Raw genomic sequence first — 13,899 nt, forward strand, 5'->3', positions numbered from 1 at the left:
AACGAGACTCCCAGAGCCCCCGGCCTGCACCGGGGCACGAGGCACTGGGCACGGGGCACGAACCGCCTCCTTGCCCGAGCCCAGCCCCGGTATGACCACTCTCTGCTGTGGAAGCGGCTTCTTCAGGGCAGCCGCAGGGTCTCGGGGTCACAGTCGGGGTCTGGTTCTGTGTATCTGTGCACTCGTCTGCGTGTCCTGTCCTGCTGTCTGTGTGGGCGGGCACGGGCTCGCGCTCTCTCGCGCGCGGAATCTCCTCTGTTGTCTCTCTCTCCATCTCTGTCTCTTTCCTCCTCGCCGTCTCTCTGTGTGTCTGACCTGAGGTAGATCCTGCGGCCCTTCCCTTCCCCGGCGACCCCGTCCCCTCCTTCGTGGCTCTCACTGGGCCTCCCGCCCTGGAGACCTGTGTTCTCCTTTCTCCTTCCCTCGCGGTCACTCGCTCTGTCTCTGAGTTTCTCTGTCACTCTGTCTCTCGGCTCTCCGTCTCTCTGTCTGTATGGCTCTTGATGCAGAGAGTCGATGTGTAGGCAAGAGGCAGCGGACTGGGCGGGGCCTTGGTCTCGGTGGAGGGCGAGGGCCGCGCCCGTCTGAAACAATGCCTCGGGGTGCAACCAGGGTCTGCGTGTGTGTTTGGGCAGGTCGGGTATAGCTCGTTGGGGAGGGCAGGGGAGGAATGCGCCTGGGTCAGGGTCGGAGCCGGGCCGCAGGTGCCTAGGTGCGCAGGTGGCCGAGACAATGACGGGCCACGCCCGGGCCGGGCACCTGCACAGCGGCCAAGACTGGGGAGGCCCGGGTTGCGAGAGCGCCCACCCATACCTCCGGCTCGGCCGGGAACTGGCCAAGGCCCGCGGTGCCTTAGCGCGGCTGGCGCTTGCTCGCCGCCGCCTCGGGGGCAGAATCCCCGCACCCCCACAGGAGGTGCGGTGCAGGCGTGGGTGTCTCCCGGTGCCCGGGAAGCCAAGCTCGAGCTCTTGGGGTGGCAGGCGACAGCCTCCCCGGTCTATGGCCATACCACCCTGAACGCGCCGGATCTCTTCCGATCTTGGAAGCCAAGCAGGGTCCGGCCTGGTTAGTACTTGGATGGTAGGCCGCCTGGGAATACCGGGTGCTGTAGGCTTTTGCCGACCCCTCCTTTTGCCACCCTCCAGCCAGGGTGCCCCTAAACGCCCCCGGGCGCTGCTGGCTCGCTCGCTCGCTGTCTTGGGGGTCCCGGGCAGGCGCCCGGCCCAAGGGCTGCACGAACGTCCTTGCACCCTGTGCCACCACCACCTGCTCTGTAGCCAGCCTGGGCTGTTTTCTCTCTCCGCTTCGTGCCCTTTCCTTCCTGTGCTCCACCGGGCCGAGCCCCAAGGGCCGAGAGCTCTGCGTGGAGGGCGAGATCGCAGTCCATAGCGTTGCCTGGTGGTGTGGCTGGTGTTTCCGCGTGGTTTGGGGCTCAGCCATGGCGGGGAGCGCAGGAGAGAGGTGGGTCTGGGTCAGGCCGGGCCGGGATGTGGCAAGGCCATACCTGTCTAGGTGCCCAGGTGGCCGAGAGGATGGCAGGTCACGCCTGGGCCGGGATCCTGCCGAGTGGCTAAGACTGGGGAGGCGGGTGGCTCGGTGCCTGGGCACTCCGGGGATGCGAGAGCGCCCACCCACACCTTCGGTACGGCCGGGAACCGGCCAAGGTCCGGGAGGAGGGGGCCAGGCGAGCGCGCGCTTCCCCGGGTCCCCGAATCCCTGTGCGCAGCGCGGGAGGCTAAGAGCGCGGGTCGCCTCTGCTCCGCGAGGGGTCCTCGCCGCATCGCATCTGGGGCCGCTCTCTGGCCAGCGCGGCGGCCGGGTGAGGGTGACGCCGCCCGAGCGGGTCGCGGACAGCAGAGGCGAGCGCTCGTCCACGCCGGCCGCGGCCATGGCTGCCGCTCCCGCCCCCTCCCCCGCTGCGGCTCTGGCCGGTGTCGCTGAGGCCGGCTGCCAGTCAAGGATGGTCGGAGACAGGGGAGGGGAGAGGAGCGGGATGGGGAGGGCCGGGGGGAGGGAACAGGGTGCGGGGTGGGGCAAGTAAGAGACGCAGTGACCGCGGGGGGTTCGTCAGGACGCCGGGCATCACCCTTCTCTCCGCGTTTCCCGGAAGCATCGGAGGAGAAGGTCCTGAGCCGTCCGGCGTCCGGGGTGGGTCCTGAGCGGCCCGGGCTCGAGGACTCCGCGACGAGGCCACTCGCTGACCACTTCGCAGCGATTGCCAGACGGCGCTCTCCTGGGGCCAGCGTTCTTTCTTGAAAGCTGCTTCTTTACTTAGGAAAATTTCCAACATCTGTTGTCAGAGGAAGTAAATATTTGTTAATTTTCTGTTAATATTTTAAATGCCTGTTTGGCACTGTAGTGACGGCGTCCTACTGAAACGATGCGTTCTGGTTTACGTTTCATTTCACGAAACAGGTTACCGTTTTAGTTTTGTTTTTGCATTATACTGTCCCTGAGTCATTCAACATTTATTATGTGTTTACAGTGTCCACACAGATAAATAAGGCAGATCTTAGTCTTCAGAAGCCTGTGAAGCAGCAGAGCCGAAAACAACCAAAAGCGAGGCTGGGAGTCCCTGCCGTCCATCTAAAGGGGCCCGAGGAAAAGCAGGCTTTAGATATTTGAATCTCCCCATATGACAGTAAGAAGAGTCTTCCTTTTGCTCTCTGAAAATACTCTTACAAAAGTGCATTTAGGGCACAGATGGAAATCCTAAGGAAAAATCAAAGAATCATGTCTTCTGACGTGCATATGACGCAAGGGCATTCACAGGTTTACTGGAACCTGGGAAGTGAAGGGTCAAGATGTAGTACTCCCTACAAAACACTTAGGGGATTAGAATAACAATGTATTATCTTTCAGAAAGATGCACTCAGCTGGTGTATCAGCTGGGTTGTCTGACCCTCTCTGCAGATGTACTTCCGTCGCAGGCTTCTTCACTGCATGGAGTCTCGGCGTGGTGCTCCCACAGGGCAAAAGAAGATGCTGTCAGGGCTCATGAATCCAAGATTTTTACGCAGGTGTGAGGTCAATTCTACCACATGTTATTGGTCAGAGCAAGCACAAGGCCAACCCACATTCAAGCGGGCAGAGGGATAAATTCAGTCCTCGATGGAAGGTGTGGCAATGTCACATGAGGAGGGGCATGGGCTCAGGGAGGCATGATTCAGGACATCACTAGATAATGATCTATCACAGCTACAAACAGTATTTCATGTAAGAAAGGCACAGAAGAAACCACAACCCATAGCTAGGGTCCAGAGCTGAGGGCCAAGAAGCAGTGAGTACTCTCACACACTAAGTCAGCAGAAAGGCCTCTCAGTAACTCTAATCACCCCATCCATGGAAGCAGGAGGAGCAGGAGGAGAAAAGTGGGAATCACTGGAGCCAGGAACTGCGGGCTTAGGAGGGGCTGCTGCGGCTTTCCTCAGCCCCTTTCCAAAAGCCAGTTGAGAATCTCTGGCTCTAAGAGACTTGCCTGCAGAGTCTGGGGGTGTCTGCATAAAAGGAACACTGGAAACTCATATTCTAGTGTACATCGAATTAGGACACAGGCTAGTCGACCTTTCCAAAGTGCATGTGAACTGTATAACGATGGCAGGGCAAGCAGAAAGGCCCGTGAGTGGAGTCAGCTATCACTTCTGCTTCGATGAGAACATACGTTTCCAGTAGGCCAAGTGAGCAGAGTGAGAAATAGCTGGGCTCGTGCCATCACATTAACGCCAACACAAAAAGCTAATTTCTGAGTGAAAAAAACCAGTAACACTCGCCCACAGGGCACACCACTGAACGCGAAAGCTGAGGGGGTTGGGAGAGCCTAAGCAGGGCACTGGATTTGGAGGGCCCCTAAAGAACTTGCACTTGTGCCTTGTCTAGAAATCCAGTACTTGAGTACCTGTCAATGGGCAATCAGTGTTGGTCCAAGATTTAGTGTCAAACAGCACGAGGAGGACGACAACCATGGTCCGTGAAGCCCTTGGACTCCTGGAGAAGCTAGAACCTGGGAGATGGAGACGGAAGCTGCAGCCCCATCAGGTGGAAGCCAGAAAAGAGGCAACAAGCAAGCCAGACACTCTTCCCATTTCGGACACTCTAAGGAACAGAGCTAATAGCCAGCAGAAAAGAGGAAGTCAGGAAGCAAGGGTTTCCTTAGCTCCCCAACTCTCATGGGCTCGAGTGGCCCCCCAGCACACCACCCCTCCCCTCCCCTCCGCTCTGTGGTTGAGCAGGGTCTGGAAACCTGGGGCGAATGGCTGCTGGCTGTAGCGCTAGCAGCTTGGGCTTGGTCTCACTGGTAATACACAATGTATTATTTGGGGTAGAAAGTTTGTTATGCGAGATGAATAAATTCTGGGTCAACTTTACATCGTGGTACCTACAGCTAACAGTAATGCATTGTACAGTTGACATTTGCTAAGGGGATGAATTTTATGGTTCTCACTACATACACAAATAATGATGATAATAATAATGATAAATAAAGAGGGTGTGAGGAAACTTTTGTAGGTGGACAGATATGTTTATGGCATACTATATAGATAGGGATGGTTCACAGGCGAGATCTCCAAACCCATCAAGTTGCATACATTAATCCGGTACAGCTTTTTGTATGTCAATCATATCTTCATAAAAATTATTTTAAAAAATAAAATAAAATAGGAGAGAATATAGTCACCCAAAGCACTAAGCACATTGCCTAACATAGTGAATATACAATTAATGAGACAACAGTTTAACCTCAGCTCAGGACTGAGAGCTGGCCCCACAGACACCTGGCAGATGGTGCCATGGCCACTGCTCCAGCCCCTAGGCCAGTACAACTTCTGCTGATCCCGAGCCCAAACAGAGAGACCGGCTCCAGCTGGTGCTTGCTTCCGACAGTTGGAGAAGGCAGGCTGCTCCAGACACGTGATACTTTCTTCTGGCTACTTGCTATCCCCCTTTTTTCATCCAGGTCCCTAAATTTTGGCTCCTGTAAGAACCTGGGTATGCAGTGTGGACGTTTTGAAGTGTGAGATCTGCTGCCTTTGTTCCCCATCCTTGAGTCTGGAGATAAAGGTAGGAAAACTGAGCACACCATGAAAGCAACAATGATATCAGGTGTGCTCTGTCCTTCGCTCCCCAGACTTCAAAGAAGCGGCAGACTACTCACTCATTTTACACACAGCACTCTTCAAGGACACATCTTTGTGCACAAAATTAAATCTGACTGAAAGAAATCTTATTACTGAATTTTTGTTTTGCAGAAAACACTTTGGTATAAAAGTCCCTAAGAAAATGTGTTTTTTAAAGGAACAAAAATGGGTTGAGAGTGTAAATGCAAAATATGTTTTATGGGTAGAGTCTGATTTTCTGTTACTCAGGGGGAATGAACAGACTGTACAAGTCATACTCCAGTTTCACCTCATCACTGCCAACACGGCTGTGTTGGGAGGACCCAGAGGGCTGTCCAGCTAGGAGGAGCTTACAGCCTTGGGACCCACATTGGGAACCTAGTGGGTGTTCCTGGTGCACTGGGTGTACAAGGCCTGAGGTGATCGAGAACAGAGGAGGGGGAGGTTGAGACCTCAGAGGAAGGGAACATGGTCAAGAGCAGGCCAGTGCTCTGGCTTGAAAAAGAAGACTTAAAAGGCCAGAGGATGGCAGGGAGTAGAAGTGGGGAAGTCGTCGTTAAAAGAATCTGGTGCTGGTTGTACTCCTGTGATGGGCTGAGCCACCTTCTTCCTCCCCACCCATCCCTATCCCCAGCTGCCTGTCCAAGTACCACAACAAAAATCACCTTGAGTATATGGCAAGCTGTACCATAGGGTTATGTGCAGATTTTCTTCAAATAGAATGACCAAGATTCAACTCAAAGCTGCAAAGACTATTTGGATTACTCTGTCCGGTATCCTGTGAGTGTGGTGTCCTGACGCAGAATTATGTTAGAATCAATCTTCAGTTTAAATACCTTTAAAATGGGTATAATAATTTTCCTTCTTCATCTGACAAACAGAAACAGTAGGTGAGAAGAGATATATAAAGGACAGGAGTTATTTCAAAGTGAGCTAAGTAAGAAGGGTCTGAACTCTTATTTTAATGGTGAGCAGACCCCTTAAGGCAGGGAAACTCTGTTCTCTGCTGCCATCTCGTGTGCATTTTGGGAATAGCACCAGAGTTTAGGTCATGAAACGTTATTCATGACTCTCTGCTGCCATCTCGTGTGCGTTTTGGGAATAGCACCAGAGTCTAGGTCACGAAATGTTATTCGTTATCCTCTGCTACCATCTCGTGTGCATTTTGGGAATAACACCTGACTATCGGTCATCAAGTGTAGGTCAGTATGAATATTCATTCTCTGTTGCCATCTGGTGGGCAATTTGAGAATAACATGACAGGGCTGCTCAAAGTTATTTCTGCCGCTTTTTCATGTTCATTTTGAAAATAACACCCGGGGCATGTCATTATGAAAAGTTTTTCTCTGCTGTCATCTCGTGGGTATTTTGAAAATAACACCCAAGTATAATTGTCGAGATGCACACAAGATGGGTGCAGAAAACAAATTTGTATCTGAACTACACTCAGATTTTATTCCCAAAATTCACACCAGATAGCAGCAGAAAATAAAATTTTATGATGAAATATACCTGGGTGTTATTTTCAATGTGCCCACAAGATAGCAGCAGAGACAATGTTTCAAGACACGCAAACTTTGTTTTTAACAAGAGGCACACGAATTGATAACAGACAAAAGCATTTATGATGACATGCCCCTGGGTGTTATTTATAAAATGCACATGGGATAACACTTAAATATTTTTTCATGACATACACTGTGGCGTTACTCCCCAAATTCCCACTGGAAGGAAGCAGAAAATGAATATTCATGTGACAACGACTCAAGTGTTATTCCTAAAAAACCCACCAGATGGCAGCAGAAAATAGATATTTAGGATGACATACACCTAGGTGTTATTTTAAAAACGCCCACGAGACGGCAGCAGAGAATAAACTCAAGTGTTATTCAGGAGAAGCCAACAAAATGATACTAGCGAATAACTTTTTATGACATACACTCGGATGTTTTTTTTTTCCGAATGTTATTTTTGAGCTGCATACAAGATAATAGTAAAGAATGACTTTTCATGATGACATACACTTGGGTATTATTTCCAAAATATCCACGAGATGGCAGCAGAGAAAAACTTTTCATAATGACATGCGCTGGGTGTTATTTTCAAAATGAACATGAAAAAGCAGCAGAAATAATTTTATGAGCAGCCCTGTCATGTTATTCTCAAATTGCCCACCAGATGACAGCAGAGAATGAATATTCATAATGACGTACACTTGACGACCTATATTCAGGTGTTATTCCCAAAATGCACACGAGATGGCAGCAGAGGATAATGAATAACATTTCATGATCTAAACTCTGGTGCTATTCCCAAAATTGTCCACGAGATGGCAGCAGAGAAGAGCATTTCCCTGCCTTAAGGGCTCTGACCACCGTTAAAATAAGAATCCAGATTCTTAGTACTAAGGTCACTTTGAACTAAATCCTGTTTTAGACCCTTCACATGCCTCATCTAACGTATTGCTTCCTTTTGCCAAATGAGGCAGGAAATGTATTCTCTCCATTTTACAGGTATTTAAACTGATTCTAACACAGTTCTGAGTCCAGGAACCTACGCTCACACAGGATCCTGTTCTCCCTAGAGCATGGCTCTTCATTCTACAGTGGGGCTCCCCAGCCCCAGAGTGGGGCTCTCTCCTAGAAGCAGTGCTCCCCTCCAGAGCAGAGCCCCCACTTAGATCATAGCTCTTTCTACAGTGGAGCCTCCTCGAAAGAGCTGGGCTCTCCCCACAGCACGGAGCTTCTGCATGAGAGCAGGGCTCCCCCCTAAAATGGAGCCTCCTCCAGAGCAGAGCCCCACTAAGTTTGAGGCTCCATTAGGAGTGGGACCCCCCATAAAAGGTGGTCTCCCCACAAGAGTTGGACTCCTTGAATAGTGTTCTTGTCCCCCAAATAATGGGGTTCCCTACTGAAGAGAAACACCCATCTTTGAACAGAACTCCCCCTTTTATATCAAGGCTCACCCCTGTAAGAGCACGGCGCATGTCACCCCCTTCTACAGTGGGACTCCACCCCTAGAATGAGGCTTCACCCTCTAATAGCAGAGTTATTCCCTAAGACATGGCTTCCCCACAACAAAGAGGGGCTCCCTTCTGAGAAAGACAAGAGTAAATCCTAAAATACAGCATGGACTTTGGGTGATTAACACGTAGCACGGTAAGTTCACCACTTATAGGGACGTATCGCTCCGGCGAGGGATGAGATGCAGGAGGAGGCACGTCTGTGCGGGGGCAGAGGGTGTGTGTGCAATTTCTTCCTCTTGATTACGCCGTGAACCAAAACTTCTCTGATAAAAACAAAACGTTACATAGGATGTTTCTAAGAATGCTAACCGCATCTGTGAATAAGCTCAGTATTAGTTTATTGAAGGAATATATACATTACACTATGATGCACAGAATACTCTATGTAATGTCACATGACTAAAAGATATTTCTTCAAGTGACAGAACTTTGCTGCACTTGGTACAGTTGTCCCCCTTTATCTGCAGGGCATACGTTCCATGACTCCCAGTGGGTGCCTGAAACCATGGGTGATATCAAACCCTAGATAGACTGTTTTTTTCATGTACGTATATCCAAATCTTTTCACTTAAAGGAAGCACTTATGGCTTATCTTTAGCATATTCAAATTGTCGACATCACTACTTTGGAGCTTTGGGGCCATTATGAAGTAAAGTAAGGGTCACTTGAACACAAGCACTGTCACACCACAAGAGTCAATGTGACAAGCAAGATGGCTATGAAGTGACTGATGGGTGGGTAGTGTACAGAGCATGACTGTGGACACGAAGTTTAATAAAAAAATAACATTGACTTTATAAAATTAAAAACTTTGTAAAAGGCCTTGATCAGAGCTCAAAAAGAAAAGCCACAAACTGGGAGAAAATATTTGCAAAACACATATCTGATAAAAGGCTTCTGCTCGAACTATACAAAGGAGTCTAAAACAAACAACCCCACTAATATTGGGTAAAGATCTGAACAGCCGCCTGGCCAAGGAAGAAATGCAGTCTGGAGAAGAAGAGGGGTTCTGTGGAGAGTGACCTCAGGGTGATCTGTCATAAGTCCCGAACTGAGAGTATCGTGGTGGGTCGTCACGCCCCAGGCGTAACTTCTTCACTCGGAGGCTTCTCTCTGCCTTAGACAAGCCCTGTCCCTCGTCTCTGTGCACCCAGGTGACACCCTTGTGCAATGCCCCTCTCACCCCTCCTCCAAAGGGTGGCAGCGCACGGTCGTCACGAGTTCGCGATCCAGTCCTGGCCTCGCTTTCTCTCACCCTCATGTCATCGTCCTTACGTTCCCTCCTCAATTCCAAAGGCATAAAAGAAAATGCAAAACGGATGTTCTCTGGCACATCTGAGATCTTGCACCCGAGCATGTCATAAGTTTGGCTCCAATAAAGTCATATAAAAATTCTCTACATGTTTGCATGTTTCTTGCTGATCAACAACTAATAGAAAATAAGCTTACAAATATGAGCTCAGCATCGTATGTCATTAGAGAATTACAGATTAAAACAACAATGAGACGTCACTGCGCACCGGTGAGAACTGCTAACTCCAGACGAATGACACCGCCAGTCTCTGGACGGTAAACGCTTTTGGCACCCTCATTCGTTGCTGGCGGGACACACGGCCACTTTGGAAAGTAGCTCAGCAGTTTTTCCCAAAGGGTCAAAAATCATGCCTCTAGTGTTAATGCAACTGCTTTGTAAAACTACATCCAAATGAGAAACAGCATGCAATTATGCACAGGAGTTTTATTCATAATGGCTAAAAACTTAAAAAGATTAGGATGTCCTTCAATGGAAGAATGCATTAAGCAAACTGGGGTACATCCACGTGAGGGAGAGCAGAACATGTCATCCCAAAATATACCTCTTTGGCATAAAAATTATTTTGAGCTGGTTAATTTTTAAAAAAACAACAGATGCAGGAGAATCTCTGAAAACCAAGGACAAACTGCCCTTTTGTGAGGGTCGTGCCCGGCACGGAGCCCCAGCCTGCGCAGCCAGGTTCGGAGCACAGTCCCGGGGTGACCGGTGTGTGAAGCCCCTGGGACCAGGGCCTGAGGGCTGTGGGCCGCGACCGCCCTGCAGCTCACAGTTTGGGAGCCATTTTCTTTGGGCGAGTTCACCACAAAAGCAGGTGGATCTAGAGCTGTCGAGTTTATCACAAGTAACAAAACAAGTGGGTTAAACTTTTTAATCTTTGATGGAAAACGGGGCTGCAAACATAGCTTTTAAATCATCTAGAAAAGAGCTACGCACCTTCCCTGGGGAAGAGCCCCGGCCTTTCGATGTGCTCAGAACACTGAGGACAAAACCCGGTGATGAGATGCGATGAGGCCCACCAGGCAGGAAACGATTTTAAAGCCGCCACTGTGGCCGCTTCATCGAATCCTGGACACTCCTGAAAGGTGTATCATCGCTTCACATAACACTAAGAAAAATGCTGCCAGTTAATTTCACTTGTGAGACGCATCATGACTCAAAGATCCTACAAGTGTGGAAAAAATATATAATGTGCCTTGTATTGTATTGGTGCGCGATTCACAAACATTTAAAAAACAATAAACATGCCGGACATCGACCTAAAAACACACATGACTTTAGTATAACATTAAGATACTGCTCCAAAAGGTTGAGGAGAGAGCAATCTTTTCAGTGAATAGTACTGAAAAAATTAGGTAGTCGTCTATGGGAAAATCGTCTCTCTCTCTCTCTCTCTGTCACACACACGCAATTCCAACTGGACCAAAGATGAAACAACGTGACGATCTTAGAGGTAAAAATAAAAAAAAGTTTACATTATCAGAATAGGGACGGCCTTTCCAAGCACGTCATCGGTAGGGAAGCCGCACAGAGAAGACCGATGCATCCCCCTGCTTAAAAATCAACTCGGAAACCAGCCGCACGGCAAACGCGGCTCCCTCGTCAAAACGAAAAAGACAAAAGCTGGGAAAGTAGACTGGCCGCTCGCACCCCAAAGACGCAGTATTCCTCATAGAAAACGCTGCAAAGAAAACGTGGGTGAATGCTGTGAACCCCAAAAGGAACACCAGGGCTCTCAGGCCTACCAGAGGGACATCCCGTCTTTCAGAACGACAGGGCCCCCTGCCCCCCAGTGATGAGCCTCCTTTTTCCACACCCACCTGGATCCCAGGGCTCCGCCTCTCCAGGTAGCTGGCTTGGGGCCTGGGAGAGGACAGACCCCCGAAGACCCAGGTGGCCAGAGGGCAGAGTGCAGGGTAAAGGGACAGGCTGAGTGGCAACTGCTCCACCACAGTGACGGGGAAGCCACCGTGGCAGCCACGGAGACAGCGGGAAGGGCCGAGCACGGCGGAAGGGCTGGCGACAATGGGCCACCCGAGAGCCAGGCGGGCCTGAGGGTGCTGGGGACCGGCCGCCGTGGAGCTGGCGAAGAAGCGGCCAGAGGCTGACAGAGCGGAAGGGGTGCGGTGCTGAGCCTCCCAGGAGGACGGGGGAAAGAAACGAGATCAACAAAGGGTAAGGACGGGGCGGGAAAGGAAATTACGGAGCCGGTGATGGAGAAGAGAGGGCTGGGGACGGACACGCGGCGGGCGTCATCGCGGCCTGGGAGGGGAGGACGGAGGAGGGAGACTGACCGGGAGCAGGAGCTCGGCCTCGTCGGAGTGAGGGAAGAGAGCGACCCCTACGCCTCGTCGAGGAGAGGGACAGTGACGAGGACGGCGGAGGCGGCCGATGGCCATGGGAGCGGAGAACGCGGGGTGTGGGGTCCGGGCGGCCGCCAGCCCGGGGTCGCTGACTGTGCGTGTGGCCGGGGGGTTTGGGATCTTTTCAGGGGTCTTGGCTGCATCTTCATTCTTTTCCCTGGTCTTCCACATATGCCTTTAGCACCCTTCCCCTTAGAGCGCGAAGTTCCCACACCGGGCCAGCCCTCTGACCCGAGAGTGGCCCCAGCCTTGGGCAGGACGCTTTCTGCCAGGGCAAAGCCACGGACTCCACCCCACCTGACGGACAGGTCCACACAGCACGGCTGTGCGGGGGAGGGGGCGTGCCAGCACAGCTGCCGAGGAGCCTGGAGTTCAGCCCCTCTTGCAAATGCTGCACCTGGAGTGGGGTCCCCAAGCCCCCTTCAGCTCCAGCCCCAGACCAGAGCCTGGGCCCCCCCGCAGCCGGCCTCCCTAGCTCTCCCTGGGGGCTGCAGTCGGCTCTCACAGGCCACTCTGCGGTCTCTCCACACCCAAGCTCTCCGCTCTCAGACCTCGGTTCCTTTTGGTCTGGTCCTGGGCTGCCTCGTTTACCTGCAGAATAAATCTTTGGTGGCACCCCACGGCCCCCCAGATGTGGTGACGTACAGGGGGTCTCTAAGCACCGTGTTAGTTCAAAAACTGCTCCGGGGAAGTTAGGGAGCCAGGAGGGGAGGGCGGCATGAGGCTCGCACGGGTGAGAGCCTGGTGAGAAGGCGGTTGATTTGGGGTGTGCCAAACTCATGCCAGCTGTCACCGTGAGGCCTCCACGTTCCGGTGGGCAGCTCCCAGGGCACGGATGACTGCACTGGGCACCACCCTGGGCCTGACATGTTCTTCATCTGCTCAGAAGCCTTTGGAGAAAGAATAATGTTACCTGGTGACCTGCACTTGTGTCGTTCCCAAGGTGCACACGAGGTGGCAGCAGAGAAGAGTGTTTCTTTGCAAGCTCTGCATGAAAATGAGGCTCCAGACGGCGGTATGAAGCTCACCTTGAGATAACTCCTGTTCTAGGCCCTTCGCATGCCTCATCTCAGCCACTGATCCCTGCTAGATGGGGCAGGGACAATTATTATCTATTTCACAGATGTTTAAACCGAAGGCTGATCCTAACACGGTTCTGAGTCCGGAACCGAGGCCTCCTACATGGGCCGGAAGAGCACACGGGACCCGGACGCGGAGTCACCCGAGCAGACCCCGCAGCGCCGGTCCGAACTCGGTCGTTCTACGGGAAGGAAATCTGCACATTACCTCAGGGTCCGGCTTGCCATGATCACTAAGTTGGTTTTTGGAGTGGGGCTGGGCAGGAAGCTGAGGACGGGGGTGGGAAGGGAGGGGGGAGGGGGCCTGGCCCCTCACAGGGGTACAACCAGCACCAGATCCTGCAGCGATGACTCCCCACTTCTACACCCGCCCATCCTCCAGCCTTTTACATCTGCTCTTCCCGAGTCCGGGGCACCGTCTGCTTCCGCTGTGTTCCCCTCCTCTGAGGTCCCAGCTGCCAGGAGCTCCCCGGCGGCTCAGGATGGAGCGCGTGGGGGCAGCTTCCCTGTGGGGGAGAGCCTGGGCCCAGACAGGTGCGGGGCCGACTCCTGGCCCCCTCCCCCACCAGCAGTGCGATTTCAGGCAAAGAGCTGGAAACTCAGTGTCCTCGTCTGTCACATGGGGTAACTGCTCCCTGTCAGGGGCCGTGAGGGCGCAGTGAGGTGGTGACGTCAGCTCCTGCCCCACACGTGATCGGCACCCGCTCTCCCTCCCTCTCCCCTTCTCGTCCTTCCTCTACCTCCGAGGGGCCGGACAAATCTAGAGTTTAGCAAATAGTCTCGTTTTAGCTGAATCACCTCTCCTACGGGTGCCCGAGTAACCCAAGTCCCCTAAGCACTGACGGGCATCTGCCAGCTTCGTCCACAGGGCGGCAGTAACCACGCCCCTCTCTGGACCCCAGGCCCCTGCCCCTCTCCACACTCACGGTCCCTGCCTCGGCCCGGCCGGCCCACCTCTCCCCAGCCTTCCCACCGGTCTTGCTGCTCCCTGTCCCTCTCTCGTCCA

General features: G+C 52.4%; 1 pseudogene; it reads left to right on the forward strand.

Moving 5' to 3' along the window:
• Positions 1–995: 995 nt before the first annotated feature.
• Positions 996–1,114, forward strand: LOC120607087 (uncharacterized; annotated as a pseudogene).
• Positions 1,115–13,899: the final 12,785 nt, after the last annotated feature.

The sequence above is a fragment of the Pteropus medius genome, unplaced genomic scaffold (assembly GCF_902729225.1).
Source record: "Pteropus medius unplaced genomic scaffold, Ma_sr-lr_union100, whole genome shotgun sequence".
NCBI classification, from domain to species: domain Eukaryota; kingdom Metazoa; phylum Chordata; class Mammalia; order Chiroptera; family Pteropodidae; genus Pteropus; species Pteropus medius.